A 14,726-nucleotide genomic window follows, 5' to 3' on the forward strand; every position below is an offset into this window, starting at 1 on the left:
TCACAAAATTGATAACATCTTCCGATTTTACCTTCTTCATAGGGACAGCCTCCACCCATTTAGTGAAGTAATCTGGAATGGCCAAAATCCACTCGTGGCCTTTGCTCGATGCAGGATGGATTTTACCGATCATATCCATGCCCCAACCTCGAAATGGCCAAGGCTTGATGATGGGGTTCATTGCTGATGCGGGCACCATCTGAATTTTCCCAAACATCTGACACGCTTGACACCCTTTATAGTACCTAAAGCAGTCCTCAAGCATGGTGGGCCAGAAAAACCCTGATCGCCTAATCAGCCACATCATCTTAAGAGCCGATTGGTGAGTTCCACAGCGCCTTCGTGCACCTCGTGTAAGAGCCGATTGGACTCGGTTGGTCCCAGGCATTTGAGCAGTAACCCTTCTAACGTCGTGTAGAACATATCATCTCCTATAAGGACATATTTCATGGCCTTATACCTTATCCGTTTAGGTGCCCCCCGAGCCGGATCCTTCAAGTAATTGAAGATATCGGCTCTCCAGTCATCCTGTTCCCGGAACTGCACCTGAACTTCTGACCCGTCTGGTATGTCCTTGTAGCCTGACGCCATCTGTGCGAGATCGTTGGCCTCGGTATACTTGAGGCTCAAAATACGATCACAGTCGTAGATTGTTTTTTATGGCCGATTTCATGCATCGGCCCCCATATTTCACTGTCCGTCATCCCACATGCTTGGGAAATATTTCTTGAGATGTTGACCATTGACAGCTACTGGGAATTTAACACCGTCCAGCTGCTCGAGCATGTATGCATTACCCTTCAAAACCTGTTCGACTCTGTACGGACCGTGCCAATTAGGAGACCATTTACCATATTCTTTATCCCTAGTCCCTAATGGCAACACAGCTTCCCATACTAGATCACCAACCTGAAACTCCTTTGGTCTCACCTTCTTATTGTATGCGCGGGCTACCTTGGCTTTGTTCTCTTTAATCTTCTCCAACGACCAAAGTCTGAGTTCTGTTGAATCCTCAATAGTATCACTCATCAGGGCTGCATATTCTTCAGTTGTTAGATCATTCTGAAACGTAACACGTCTCGATCCAGCCGTAATTTCCCAAGGCAATACGGCTTCCTGCCCATAAACCAGCTGGTATGGCGAAGTTTTTATAGCTCCATGGCATGACATGCGATAGGCCCACAAAGCTTCTGACAATACCTCATGCCAACGCCTAGGGTTCTCGTCAACTTTCCTCTTAATCAGCTTGATAAGGCTCTGGTTGGATGATGTCTACGGGTGCTTCTATTCTTGTAGACAGTGTTGGGCCTCCAAGAGCAGAGGTTTGTAGAACAGCAGCAAGTTTCCCTTAAGTGGATCACCCAAGGTTTATCGATCTCAGGGAGGAAGAGGTCAAAGATATCCCTCTCATGCAACCCTGCAACCACAAAGCAAGAAGTCTCTTGTGTCCCCAACACACCTAATAGGTGCACTAGTTCGGCGAAGAGATAGTGAAATACAGGTGGTATAAATAAGTAGTAGCAACGGCACCAGAAAAGTGCTTTGCCTAGGACAGTAAACAAGCAGTAGTAACGCAGCAGTAGTAACGCAGTAAAACAGTAAACAAGCAGCGATAGCAGTATTTAGGAACAAGGCCTAGGGATTAGACTTTCACTAATGGACACTCTCAACTTTGATCACATAACAGAATAGATAAATGGATACTCTACACCCTCTTGTTGGATGATGAACACCACTAACTGTGTAGGATTACACGAACCCTCAATGCCGGAGTTAACAAGCTCCACAATATTCGATGTTCATATTTAAATAACCTTAGAGTGCACGACAGATCAACACAACTAAACCAAGTACTAACGTAGCATGCACACTGTCACCTTCACGCTACGAAAGGAGGCATAGATCACATCAATACCATCATAGCAATAGTTAACTTCATAATCTACAAGAGATCACAATCATAGCCTACGCCAAGTACTAACACGGATGCACACACTGTCACCATTACACCGTGCAAGAGGAATAAACTACTTTAATAACATCACTAGAGTAGCACATAGATAAATTGTGATACAAAACACATTGCAATCATAAAGAGATATAAATAAGCACTTCACTATGCCATTCATAACAGTGAATAAGTATTCTGTGAAATATAGCCTAAGAGACCCACACGGTGCACACACTGTCACCTTTACACACGTGGGACAAGGAGTGTCCGGAGATCACATAAGTAAAATTCACTTGACTAGCATAATGACATCTAGATTACAAGCATCATCATATGAATCTCAATCATGTAAGGCAGCTCATGAGATTATTGTATTGAAGTACATAGGAGAGAGATGAACCACATAGCTACCGGTACAGCCCCGAGCCTCGATGGAGAACTACTCCCTCCTCATGGGAGACAGCAGCGTTGATGAAGATGGCGGTGGTGTCGATGGAGGAGCCTTCCGGGGGCACTTCGCCAGCCATCATGACTTGCACGACGGCGGGGCTGGCTGGAGCGCTGCTGGCGCCGGCTCGCGGAGGAGGGCTTGCGCAGCGCAGCACCTGCCGCGGGTAACGCGGCGGTGCAATGGTGGCGACGTAGACGTCGTGGCCGCCGAAGGAGATGACGTTGCCGCCGGCTGGGAAGGGCCGGTCGGCGAAGCAGCCAGCGTTGTCGCTGACGCAGTCGAGGGAGCCGAATCTCCAGATCAAGCCTGAAGCGACTCGCTCGCCAGTGGTGATGGTGAGGCCCGTCCGGATGAAGACACCGGCCGAGGACGCTGAAGGCCCCACGGTGGTCGCCAAATGTCATGGTATCGTCACGGCATATGCCATAGGGTGGCTAAAGAGAGTGGTTCCTAGGAGGTCTCACGGCGGTATCCGGATGCGGGTATGGGAACGAGCGACACGGCGACGTACCCAGGTTCGAGGCCCTCCGATGGAGGTAACACCTCTACTCCTGCTATGAGTGTATATGATGATCACACAATACAATGTTGCTCCTAGAGCTGTGTCCGGCTGCTCCTGGGAGGCTAAGGAAGACGATAGTCTCTCTCACAGGGCAGCGCTAAGGGTGGAGGTGGAATGAGAATGATCGATCCCCTGCATGAGAGGGGGTAGTGCGGCTTATATAGGCACTGGCACTTTACATAAAAGACCCTATAGTCTACTGGTCGGCTTGGCCGGCTCCGGCTTCCGCTCCTTCCCGAGGTACTGACGTCAGTAGCCGTTGAGGCCTTATGGCCTGTCCCAACCGGCTGCCTGAGTCAGCGGTATGGAGAGGAAGCATCCCTGTCGCCATCACGCACTGTAGCCGGTACGGATCGACGTACGCCATGATGGCTTGTCCGGCGCGTGGCACTATTGCTCCACAGTGCCCCGCGCTTTACGGGAGATGAAGTCAGCGTGGACTTGTGAAACCGGGCTACCTACCCGGTTCCTTCTAGTGCAAGACTCACCAGCCTCGAGTCGGTCTGAGGTACAAACCTCCAGTCGGATATGGCTTGTAGAAGCCGGCCCAGCTACAGCATTGGTGGCCGTAGCCAGGCCGACTAGGACCTAGAGCCAGCCGGCTTCCGGCCCAGCCGGCCACAGCTCCAGCCGGCTGCTCCTCAGCCGGCCTTTGCCGCGAGCCGGCCGGTGGTCAGCCGGCTGCTCCGCGTCCATTGCCCTACCCGGGGTCTTCCACCCGACATCAATAACTACATCCTCGGACATAGCATCAATGTTTTATCCCTAGTGGCAACAGCACATCCATAACCTTAGGGGTTTCTGTCACTCCCCCAGATTCACGGAGACATGAACCCACTATCGAGCATAAATACTCCCTCTTGGAGTTACAAGCATCAACTTGGCCAAAGCATCTACTAGTAACGGAGAGCATGCAAGATCATAAACAACACATAGATAGATTGATAATCAACATAACATAGTATTCTCTATCCATCGGATCCCAACAAACACAACATATAGCATTACAGATAGATGATCTTGATCATGTTAGGCAGCTCACAAGATCCGACAATGAAGCATAATGAGGAGAAGACAACCATCTAGCTACTGCTATGGACCCATAGTCCAGGGGTGAACTACTCACTCATCACTCCGGAGGCGACCATGGCGGTGTAGAGTCCTCCGGGAGATGAATCCCCTCTCCGGCAGGGTGCCGAAGGCGATCTCCTGAATCCCCCGAGATGGGATTGGCGGCGGCGGCGTCTCTGGAAGGTTTTCCGTATCGTGGCTCTCGGTACTGGGGGTTTCGCGACGAAGGCTATTTGTAGGCGGAAGGGCAGAGTCGGGAGAGTCACGAGGGGCCCACACGCTAGGCCGGCGTGGCCAGGGCTTGGGCCGCGCCGCCCTACTGTGGTGCCGCCTCGTGGCCCCACTTCGTCTTCTCTCCGGTCTTCTGGAAGCTTCGTGTGAAAATAGGCCCCTGGGCGTTGATTTCGTCCAATTCCGAGAATATTTCCTTACTAGGATTTCTGAAACCAAAAACAGCAGAAAACAGCAACTGGCTCTTCGGCATCTCGTTAATAGGTTAGTGCCGGAAAATGCATAAATGTGACATAAAGTATGCATAAAACATGTAGATATCATCAATAATGTGGCATGGAACATAAGAAATTATCGATACGTCGGAGACGTATCAGTGTCGATGGAGGAGCCTTCCGGGGGCACTTCCCCGTCCCGGCGGCGTGCCGGAACAGAGAGTCCTGTCCCCCAGATCTTGGCTTCGCGATGGCGGCGGCTCTGGAAGGTTTCTCGTACCGTGGCTTTTCCGTCTCGAAGATTTAGGTCAGGGGCTTCTTATAGGCGAAGAGGTGGCGTCAGAAGGGGTCTGGGGCCACCAGACACTAGGGCGGCGCGCCCCCCCTGGGCCGCGCCGCCACCATGTGTGGGCCCCCTGTGGCCCCTCTCTGGCGGCTCTCGGGTGTTCTGGAAGCTTCATCCAATTCTAAGACTCTGGGCGTTGATTTCGTCCAATTTCGAGAATATTTCCTTACTAGGATTTCTGAAACCAAAAACAGCAGAAAACAGGAACTGGCACTTCGGCATCTCGTCAATAGGTTAGTTCCAGAAAACGCATAAAATCGATATAAAGTGTGAACAAAACATGTAGGTATTGTCATAAAACAAGCATGGAACATAAGAAATTATCGATACGTCGGAGACGTATCAGCATCCCCAAGCTTAGTTCCTACTCGTCCCGAGTAGGTAAATGATAACAAAGATAATTTCTGAAGTGACATGCTACCAACATAATCTTGATCATACTATTGTAAAGCATATGAGATGAATGCAGCGATTCAAAGCAATGATAAAGACAATGATTAAACAACTGAATCATATAGCAAACACTTTTCATGAATAGTACGTACTTTCAAGACAAGCATCAATAAGTCTTGCATAAGAGTTAACTCATAAAGCAATAGATTCATAGTAAAGGCATTGAAGCAACACAAAGGAAGATTAAGTTTCAGCGGTTGCTTTCAACTTCTAACATGTATATCTCATGGATATTGTCAACATAAAGTAATATAATAAGTGCAATAAGCAAGCATGTAAGAATCAATGCACAGTTAACACAAGTGTTTGCTTCTAAGATAGAAAGAAGTAGGTAAACTGACTCAACATAAAAGTAGAAGAATGGCCCTTCGCAGAGGGAAGCATTGATTGCTATATTTGTGCTAGAGCTTTGGTTTTGAAAGCAAGAAACAATTTTGTCAACGGTAGTAATAAAGCATATGTATTATGTAAATTATATCCTACAAGTTGCAAGCCTCATGCATAGTATACTAATAGTGCCCGCACCTTGTCCTAATTAGCTTGGATTACCTGGATTATCATCGCAATACATATGTTTTAACCAAGTGTCACAAAGGGGTACCTCTATGCCGCTTGTACAAAGGTCTAAGGAGAAAGCTCGCATTGGATTTCTCACTTTTGATTATTCTCAACTTAGACATCCATACCGGGACAACATAGACAACAAATAATGGACTCATCTTTAATGCGTAAGCATTTTGCAACAATTAATATTCTCATATGAGATTGAGGATATTTGTCCAAAACTGAAACTTCCACCATGAATCATGGCTTTAGTTAGCGGCCCAATGTTCTTCTCTAACAGTATGCATGCTCTAACCATTCAACTAGTGGTAAATCTCCCTTACTTCAGACAAGACGGACATGCATAGCAACTCACATGATATTCAACAAAGAGTAGTTGATGGCGTCCCCAGGAACATGGTTATCGCTCAACAAGCAACTTAATAAGAGATAAAGTGCATAAGTACATATTCAATACCACAATAGTTTTTAGGCTACTTGTCCCATGAGCTATATATTGCAAAGATGAAGAATGGAAATTTTAAAGGTAGCACTCAAGCAATTTACTTTGTAATGGCGGAGAAATACCATGTAGTAGGTACGTATGGTGGACACAAATGGCATAGTGGTTGGCTCAAGGATTTTGGATGCATGAGAAGTATTCCCTCTCGATACAAGGCTTAGGATAGCAAGGTTATTTGAAACAAACACAAGTATAAATCGGTACAGCAAAACTTACATAAGAACATATTGCAAGCATTATAAGACTATACATTGTCTTCCTTGTTGTTCAAACCCTTACTTAGAAAATATCTAGACTTTAGAGAGACCAATCATGCAAACCAAATTTTAACAAGCTCTATGTATTTCTTCACTAATAGGTGCAAACTATATGATGCAAGAGCTTAATCATGAGCACAACAAATTCCAAGTATCAAGTTATTCAAGACATCATACCAATTACTACATGTAGCATTTTCTGTTTCCAACCATATAACAATTAACGAAGCAGTTTCAACCTTCGCCATGAACATTAAAAGCTAAGAACACATGTGTTCATATGAACCAGCGGAGCGTGTCTCTCTCCCACGCAAGCATTTATTCAAACAAAAAACAAAAACAAAAACATACAGACGCTCCAAGTAAAGTACATAAGATGTGACCGAATAAAAATATAGTTTCAAGGGAGGAACCTGATAATTTGTCGATGAAGAAGGGGACGCCTTGGGCATCCCCAAGCTTAAATGCTTGAGTCTTCTTGAAATATGCAGGGATGAACCACCGGGGCATCCCCAAGATTAGAGCTTTCACTCTCCTTGATCATATTGTATCATCCTCCTCTCTTGATCCTTGAAAACTTCCTCCACACCAAACTTAAAACAACTCATTAGAGGGTTAGTGCACAATCAAAATTTACATGTTCAGAGGTGACATAATCATTCTTAACACTTCTGGACATTGCACAAAGCTACTGAAAGTTAATGGAATCGAAAAATCCATCAAGCATAGCAAAACAGGCAATGCGAAATAAAAGGCAGAATCTGTCAAAACAGAACAGTTCGTAAAGACGAATTTCTAAGAGGCACCAAACTTGCTCAAATGAAAATGCTCAAATTGAATGAAAGTTGCGTACATATCTGAGGATCACTCACGTAAATTGGCATAATTTTTTCTGAGTTAATTACAGATAATAAGGCCCAAATTCGTGACAGCAAAGAAATCTATTTCTGCGCAGTAATCCAAATCTAGTATGAATCTTACTATCAACGACTTTACTTGGCACAACAATGCAACAAAATAAGATAAGGAGAGGTTGCTACAGTAGTAACTACTTCCAAGACACAAATATAAAACAAATTTACTGTAGTAAAATAAACACATGGGTTATCTCCCAATAAGTTCTTTCTTTATAGCCATTAAGATGGGCTCAGCAGTTTTAATGATGCACTCGCAAGAAATAGTATTTGACGCAAAAGAGAGCATCAAGAGGCAAATTCAAAACACATTTAAGCCTAACATGCTTCCTATGAAAAGGAATCTTGTAAATAAACAAATTCAAGAAGCATAATGCAACAAGCATAGAAAGATAAAACATGTGTAGCTTCAAAAATTTCAGCACATAGAGAGGTGTTTTAGTAACATGACAATTTCTACAACCATATTTTCCTCTCTCATAATAACTTTCAGTAGTATCATGAGCAAACTCAACAATATAACTATCACATAAAGCATTCTTATCATGAGTCTCATGCATAAAATTATTACTCTCCACATAAGCATAATCAATTTTATTAGTTGTAGTGGGAGCGAATTCAACAAAGTAGCTATCATTATTATTCTCATCATCAAATATAGGAGGCATATTGTAATCATAATCAAATTTATCCTCCATAACAAAGGCAACAAAAGACTACTATCATTATAATCATCATAAATAGGAGGCAAAGTATCATCAAAGTAAATTTCCTCCTCAATGCTTGGGGGACTAAAAATATCATGCTCATCAAAACCAGCTTCCCCAAGCTTAGAATTTTCCATATCATTAGCAACAATGGTATTCAAAGTGTTCATACTAATATGTTCCATGGGTTTTTTAATTTTTGGATCAAACCATCCATGTCTTAACTCAGGAAAAACAATAAAAAGCTCCATGTTGCTTTCCATTATGCCAAACTAGTGATAAACAAGAAACAAAAAGATGCAATTGCAGGATCTAAAGGAAATAGCTTTGAGTACTTACAACGGCGCCGGAAAATAGCTTAGTAGCCGAGATCCGGAGTGTGAGTACCTTTTACCTTTCCTCCCCGGCAACGGCGCCAGAAAAGTGCTTGATGTCTACGCACACTCCTTTTCCTGTAGACAGTGTTAGGCCTCCAAGAGCAGAGGTTTGTAGAACAGCAGCAAGTTTTCCCTTAAGTGGATCACCCAAGGTTTATCGAACTCAGGGAGGAAGAGGTCAAAGATATCCCTCTCATGCAACCCTGCGATCACAATGCAAGAAGTCTCTTGTGTCCCCAACACACCTAATACACTTGTCAGATGTATAGGTGCACTAGTTCGGCGAAGAGATAGTGAAATACAAGTGGTATGAATATATATGAGCAGTAGTAACGGCACCAGAAAATAGCTTGATGCTACAACTGGCGTGTGGTTGATGGTGGTAATATTGCAGGTAGTAGAGATGCAGTAGAACAGTAAACAAGCAGTGATAGCAGTATTTGGAAACAAGGCCTAGGGATCATACTTTCACTAGTGGACACTCTCAACATTGATCACATAACAGAATAAATAGATAAATGCTATACTCTACACTCTCTTGTTGGATGATGAACACCACTAATTGTGTAGGATTACACGAACCCTCAATGCCGGAGTTAAGAAGCTCCACAATATTCGATATTCATGTTTAAATAACCTTAGAATGCACGATAGATCAACACAACTAAACCAAGTACTAACATAGCATGCACACTGTCACCATCACACTATGAAGGAAGAATAGATCACATCAATACTATCATAGCAATAATTAACTTCATAATCTACAAGAGATTACAATCATAACCTACGCCAAGTACTACACGATGCACACACTGTCACCTTTACACCGTGCAGGAGGAATAGACTACTTTAATAACATCACTAGAGTAGCACATAGAATAGTAGTGATACAAAACTCATATGAATCTCAATCATGTAAGGCAGCTCATGAGATCATTGTATTGAAGTACATAGGAAGAGAGATTAACCACATAGCTACCGGTACAGCCCTTAGCCTCGATGGAGAACTACTCCCTCCTCATGGGAGACAGCAGCGGTGATGAAGATGGCTGTGGTGTCGATGGAGGAGCCTTCCGGGGGCACTTCCCTGTCCCGGCGGCGTGCCGGAACAGAGAGTCCTGTCCCCCAGATCTTGGCTTCGCGATGGTGGCGGCTCTGGAAGGTTTCTCGTACCGTGGCTTTTCCGTCTCGAAGATTTAGGTCAGGGGCTTCTTATAGGCGAAGAGGTGGCGTCAGAAGGGGTCTGGGGCCACCAGACACTAGGGCGGCGCCCCCCCTGGGCCGCGCCGCCACCATGTGTGGGCCCCCTGTGGCCCCTCTCTGGCGGCTCTCGGGTGTTCTGGAAGCTTCGTCCAATTCTAAGACTCTGGGGGTTGATTTCGTCCAATTCCGAGAATATTTCCTTACTAGGATTTCTGAAACCAAATACAGCAGAAAATAGGAACTGGCACTTCGGCATCTCGTCAATAGGTTAGTTCCGGAAAACGCATAAAATCGATATAAAGTGTGAACAAAACATGTAGGTATTGTCATAAAACAAGCATGGAACATAAGAAATTATCGATACGTCGGAGACGTATCAGTGCCCACAAGGGGTATTAGACAGGGAGACCAATCAGCCCATATCTCTTTTTGCTTCAAACTGAGGGGTTGTCTAGTCTGCTTAAGGAGAGAGAGGAATCTGGTCAGCTTCAAGGTGTTCGTAATGGCAGGCTTAGACCACCGATCTCTCACCTCCTATTTGCTGATGATAGTATCTTTTTCTCGAGAAGTGATGACCGCAGTGTCAAGGCTCTTGATGGGACTTTGCAACTGTATTGTGATGGGTCTGGACAGAAGATTAACAGGGAAAAGTCCTCTATATTTTTTGGCACTCATTGCAATCAGCGTGTTAAACAATCAGTAATGGATGCTCTGGAAGTACACTCTGAAATTCTCCAGGATACTTATCTTGGGATGCCTACTTTCGGTGGACGTGCTTGAAAGTTCAGAGATGGTAAACCTAGAGGGGGTGATATGTCTCCAACGTATCTATAATTTCTGATGTTCCATGCTAGTTTTATGACAATACCTACATGTTTTGCTCACACTTTATAATGATTTCATGCATTTTCCGGAACTAACCTATTAACAAGATGCCGAAGTGCCAGTTCCTGTTTTCTGCTGTTTTTGGTTCCTGAAAAGTTGTTCGGGCAATATTCTCGGAATTCGACGAAACAAAGGCCAAACATCATATTTCACCGAGACGGACCAGAACACCGAAGGAGAGCCGGGGCCTAGGGCTCCCAGACCATAGGCTGGCGCAGCATGGAGGGGGGCATGCCGCCCTATGGGGTGGGACCCCCAGGCACCCCCTCGCGCCACCTCTTCGCCTATATAGTCCCTAGCGACGTAAAAACCCTACACCAATTGACGAAACTCCAGAAAGACTCCAGGGGCGCTGCCGCCATCGCGAAACTCCATTTCGGGGGACAGAAGTCTCTATTCCGGCACGCCGCCGGGATGGGGAATTGCCTCCGGAGTCATCTCCATCGACACCACCGCCATCTTCATCGTCGTTGCTGTCTCCCATGATGAGGAGGGAGTAGCTCTCCCCCGAGGCTGAGGGCTCTACCGGTAGCTATGTTGTTCATCTCTCTCTCCCATGGTGTGATCTTTATGTGATCATGAGCTTTGTATCACTATTAATCTATGTGCTACTCTAGTGATGTTATTAAAGTAGTCTATTCCTCCTCCATGATGTAATGTTGACAGTGTGTGCATCATGTAGTACTTGGCGTAGGTTATGATTGTAATCTCTTGTAGATTATGAAGTTAACTATTACTATGATAGTATTGATGCGATCTAGTCCCCCTTTCATAGCTATTGTTGACAGTGTGTATGCTATGTTAGTACTCGGTCTAAATTGCAATGGTCTATTATGCACTCTAGAGGTTACTTTAATATGAACTCCGGACGTTGTGGAGCTTGTTTACTCCGGCTTGAGGTGTGCTTTTGTAGCCCTACACAATGAATGGTGTTTGTTATCCAACAAGAGAGTGTAGAAAGTAGCATTTATTTATTCAGTTATGTGATCAATGTTGAGAGTGTCCACTAGTGAAAGAAGTATGATCCCTAGGCCTTGTTTCTAAGCATTGAAACACCGTTTCCAACAAGTTCTGTTACATGTTCGCTTGCTGCCATCTTTATTTCAGATTGCAATTACTACTTACAATCATCCATATTACTTGTATTTCACTATCTCTTCGCCAAACTAGTGCACCCATACATCTGACAAGTGTATTAGGTGTGTTGGGGACACAAGAGACTTCTTGTATCGTAATTGCAGGGTTGCTTGAGAGGGATATCTTTGACCTCTACCTCCCTGAGTTCGATAAACCTTGGGTGATTCACTTAAGGGAAACTTGCTGCTGTTCTACAAACCTCTGCTCTTGGAGGCCCAACACTGTCTACAGGAATAGAAGCGTGCGTAGACATCAGGGGGTGAATAGGTTTCTACAGATTTTAATTCTTTCTTTCCAATGTTAGGCTTTGCGGAATATAAAGGTGAGGCTAATGCAAACTAGGTGAGACAACCTATATGAGGATACAAGTAACTCGAGCACAGAGGCTCTCACTGGCAGTTATAACACAAGTAAGGAGTTCGGTTAGAGATAACCGATAGCACGCGGAGACGAGGGTTTATTCCCGTGTTCCCTTCCTTTGCAAGAAGGTACGTCACGTTTGGAGGGGTGGATGTGGTGACCCGGCATACCACTGCATGGTGTAGTATGCAAGTCTGATATAACACCAATGAAACACCATTCCACTAGTATTATATCGCTCAGAGTGGTACAACAGAAACATATGCGGGTCCAAGGTATGTCTATAGAATTACAACATTGACTCTTTTACATAAGATCATCACAGCCTCCTACTTTACAATGAGGTAAATCTGCAAATAAACTCCAGAAGAACGACTCGTAGTCTAATCTTATCACTGACTCTATTTGTAGAGTATTTAACTAACTGCAGAGGCTAAGAATAGACTCTAGCTAAATAGGAGCTAGGTTTAGGAAGCTAGTTCCTTTCTATGGCTAAACTAGGTTTTCTCCTTGTTGGATGTGGTATCTGACCATCTGACAGGTTCCTGTCTCTTGAAGAAATTGTTGACTCCTCGGCCTTCGAGTTGCACTGTAGATCCTCCTTCGATGCCTCCATACCTAAGCAGGGGATTTAAGAGTGGGATGAGTACGAGCGTACTCAACAAGTTCATTATAGGAAAGAGGTGTTTAATGCACTAGCTACGGCATTAGACCAGAGAGTCTAATACCAATGCAGGTTTTCATAATCACTTCTTCAAAAGGTTGCTTTTATTCAGAAGAACTATGTCCGTCAGCCTTCACCGGTTTACTAGAACTTCATGGAGCTCCTTTCCGGCCGCGTTCGCAGTTCCATATCCCGGAACAGGGAGTGACAGGTCACGGTTCTTTACACTCTGCAGAGGTGTGTTGCTTTACCCATAAGAGATCTTAACCTTGCTGCCAATCGAGCCGCGAGCTCGTCCACACTTCCTATGGTGTGAGGCCCGGTATAAGGTCTAGCCAATCATGTTCCTCCGCTACCTCGCACACCCACCCTTTTGTAAGACCGTCTTCCCCTATATCCATGGAGAGACCGTTCCAGGCATTTGTTCTCCCCTATACCGATTAAGGTAGACCGTTCCGAACAATTTTTATATGCCCTCCCCTATCAACCATGGATAGACCGTTCCGGACGTCTTACAATCCATCATAGACCGCATTACCGTGGGGAATTAGAATGGGATCCCCACCCCACCGCTTGCCCAACCTGGGTCAAGTGTCTACGGTAAGCGCATCCGTTGATGTACGAGAGGTGGAAACACTTTTGACTACTCCGTCCCACTCCAGATCTTATGGTTAACACGGGTATTACGGCACAAGAATCACTGGCGACATTTGTTGTTTAATCCTAGATGGATATAAACCCTTGCAATGGAACCTCCACCATATCAACACAATCCATGGTTCCATTGCCCACCACATAGTCATATTCATAGTTATGAAAATAGTGGTTTTGCTTTTTATGCAATAGTGATAATCATAGTACTTTGCAAGTAATTTAGTAAAAATACTCAAATGACATGAGCAAGCGATGAACTTGCCTTTCTTGACTGCAAGATTATGCAGGCAAGGTCTTCGATACGCAATAACTCCAAATTCTGAAATAGCATCATCGTCCGGTAAGGACGATGTTTAAAAGATTGGCAAGGATGCAATAATGCATAAGAATGAGATGCAATCGCTCTAAGCGTGACCTAACCCCGATGATTTAGGATTAGTGAGTGGTAATGATCAATCAGGGTGTGTTGCACTTTTAGAGTGATTCACAAACAAGGTTCTTATTCAGGTGTGATTATTTGGTATTTTAAACATGAGCTGCAATATATCATAGCAATAACATTAATAGTACACAACAATAGCATTTGGTATAATGTTATCAAGTAAAGAACAGTGGTTAGTTTTAACACTATATGGCATGGTTAATGATTAATTATCATATACTTCAAAAGAATAACTTTTGAAGAACATGTTCTTAATAAAGAACAAGTATGATAATTAGGTTGGTGGGTTCTATGGTTAACTATGGTTCCTAATTGGTTCTGGAGTAGATATTAGATGGATCACAACCTAGTTGGATTCATCAGCTACTAGGGCTTGTATCGTTGAATTAAGCCTAGGCATCCTAAGCATTTGTTCATTCAAGGTTGCTATCAAGATTGGTCATCTTGTTGGTGATAGTTAGCTAGGGTTTATAGGTCCTTATAAGCAGGGTTGATGATGATTCTTTATTTACTTCAAAAGAATAACTTTTGAAGAACATACTTCTTAAATAATAAGAAGTATAACAATTAGGGTTTAGGTGGTCTAGGTTTCTCGTTAGTTCTATTTCAGGAAATAATGAGTGGCTCCTAAATGGAATGGTGGATAAGTATCCAACACTAGTAGGGTTTAGTGGAATATGGTATGTGATACAGAATAGTAAGTATAGTTGCTATTATGGTTCATCACAAGGATGTGATGATAAGCATGGTTAATTAAGGATGGTGGTCTTTGGTAAT

This window comes from Lolium perenne, chromosome 7 (genome assembly GCF_019359855.2).
Source record: "Lolium perenne isolate Kyuss_39 chromosome 7, Kyuss_2.0, whole genome shotgun sequence".
Lineage (NCBI taxonomy): Eukaryota > Viridiplantae > Streptophyta > Magnoliopsida > Poales > Poaceae > Lolium > Lolium perenne.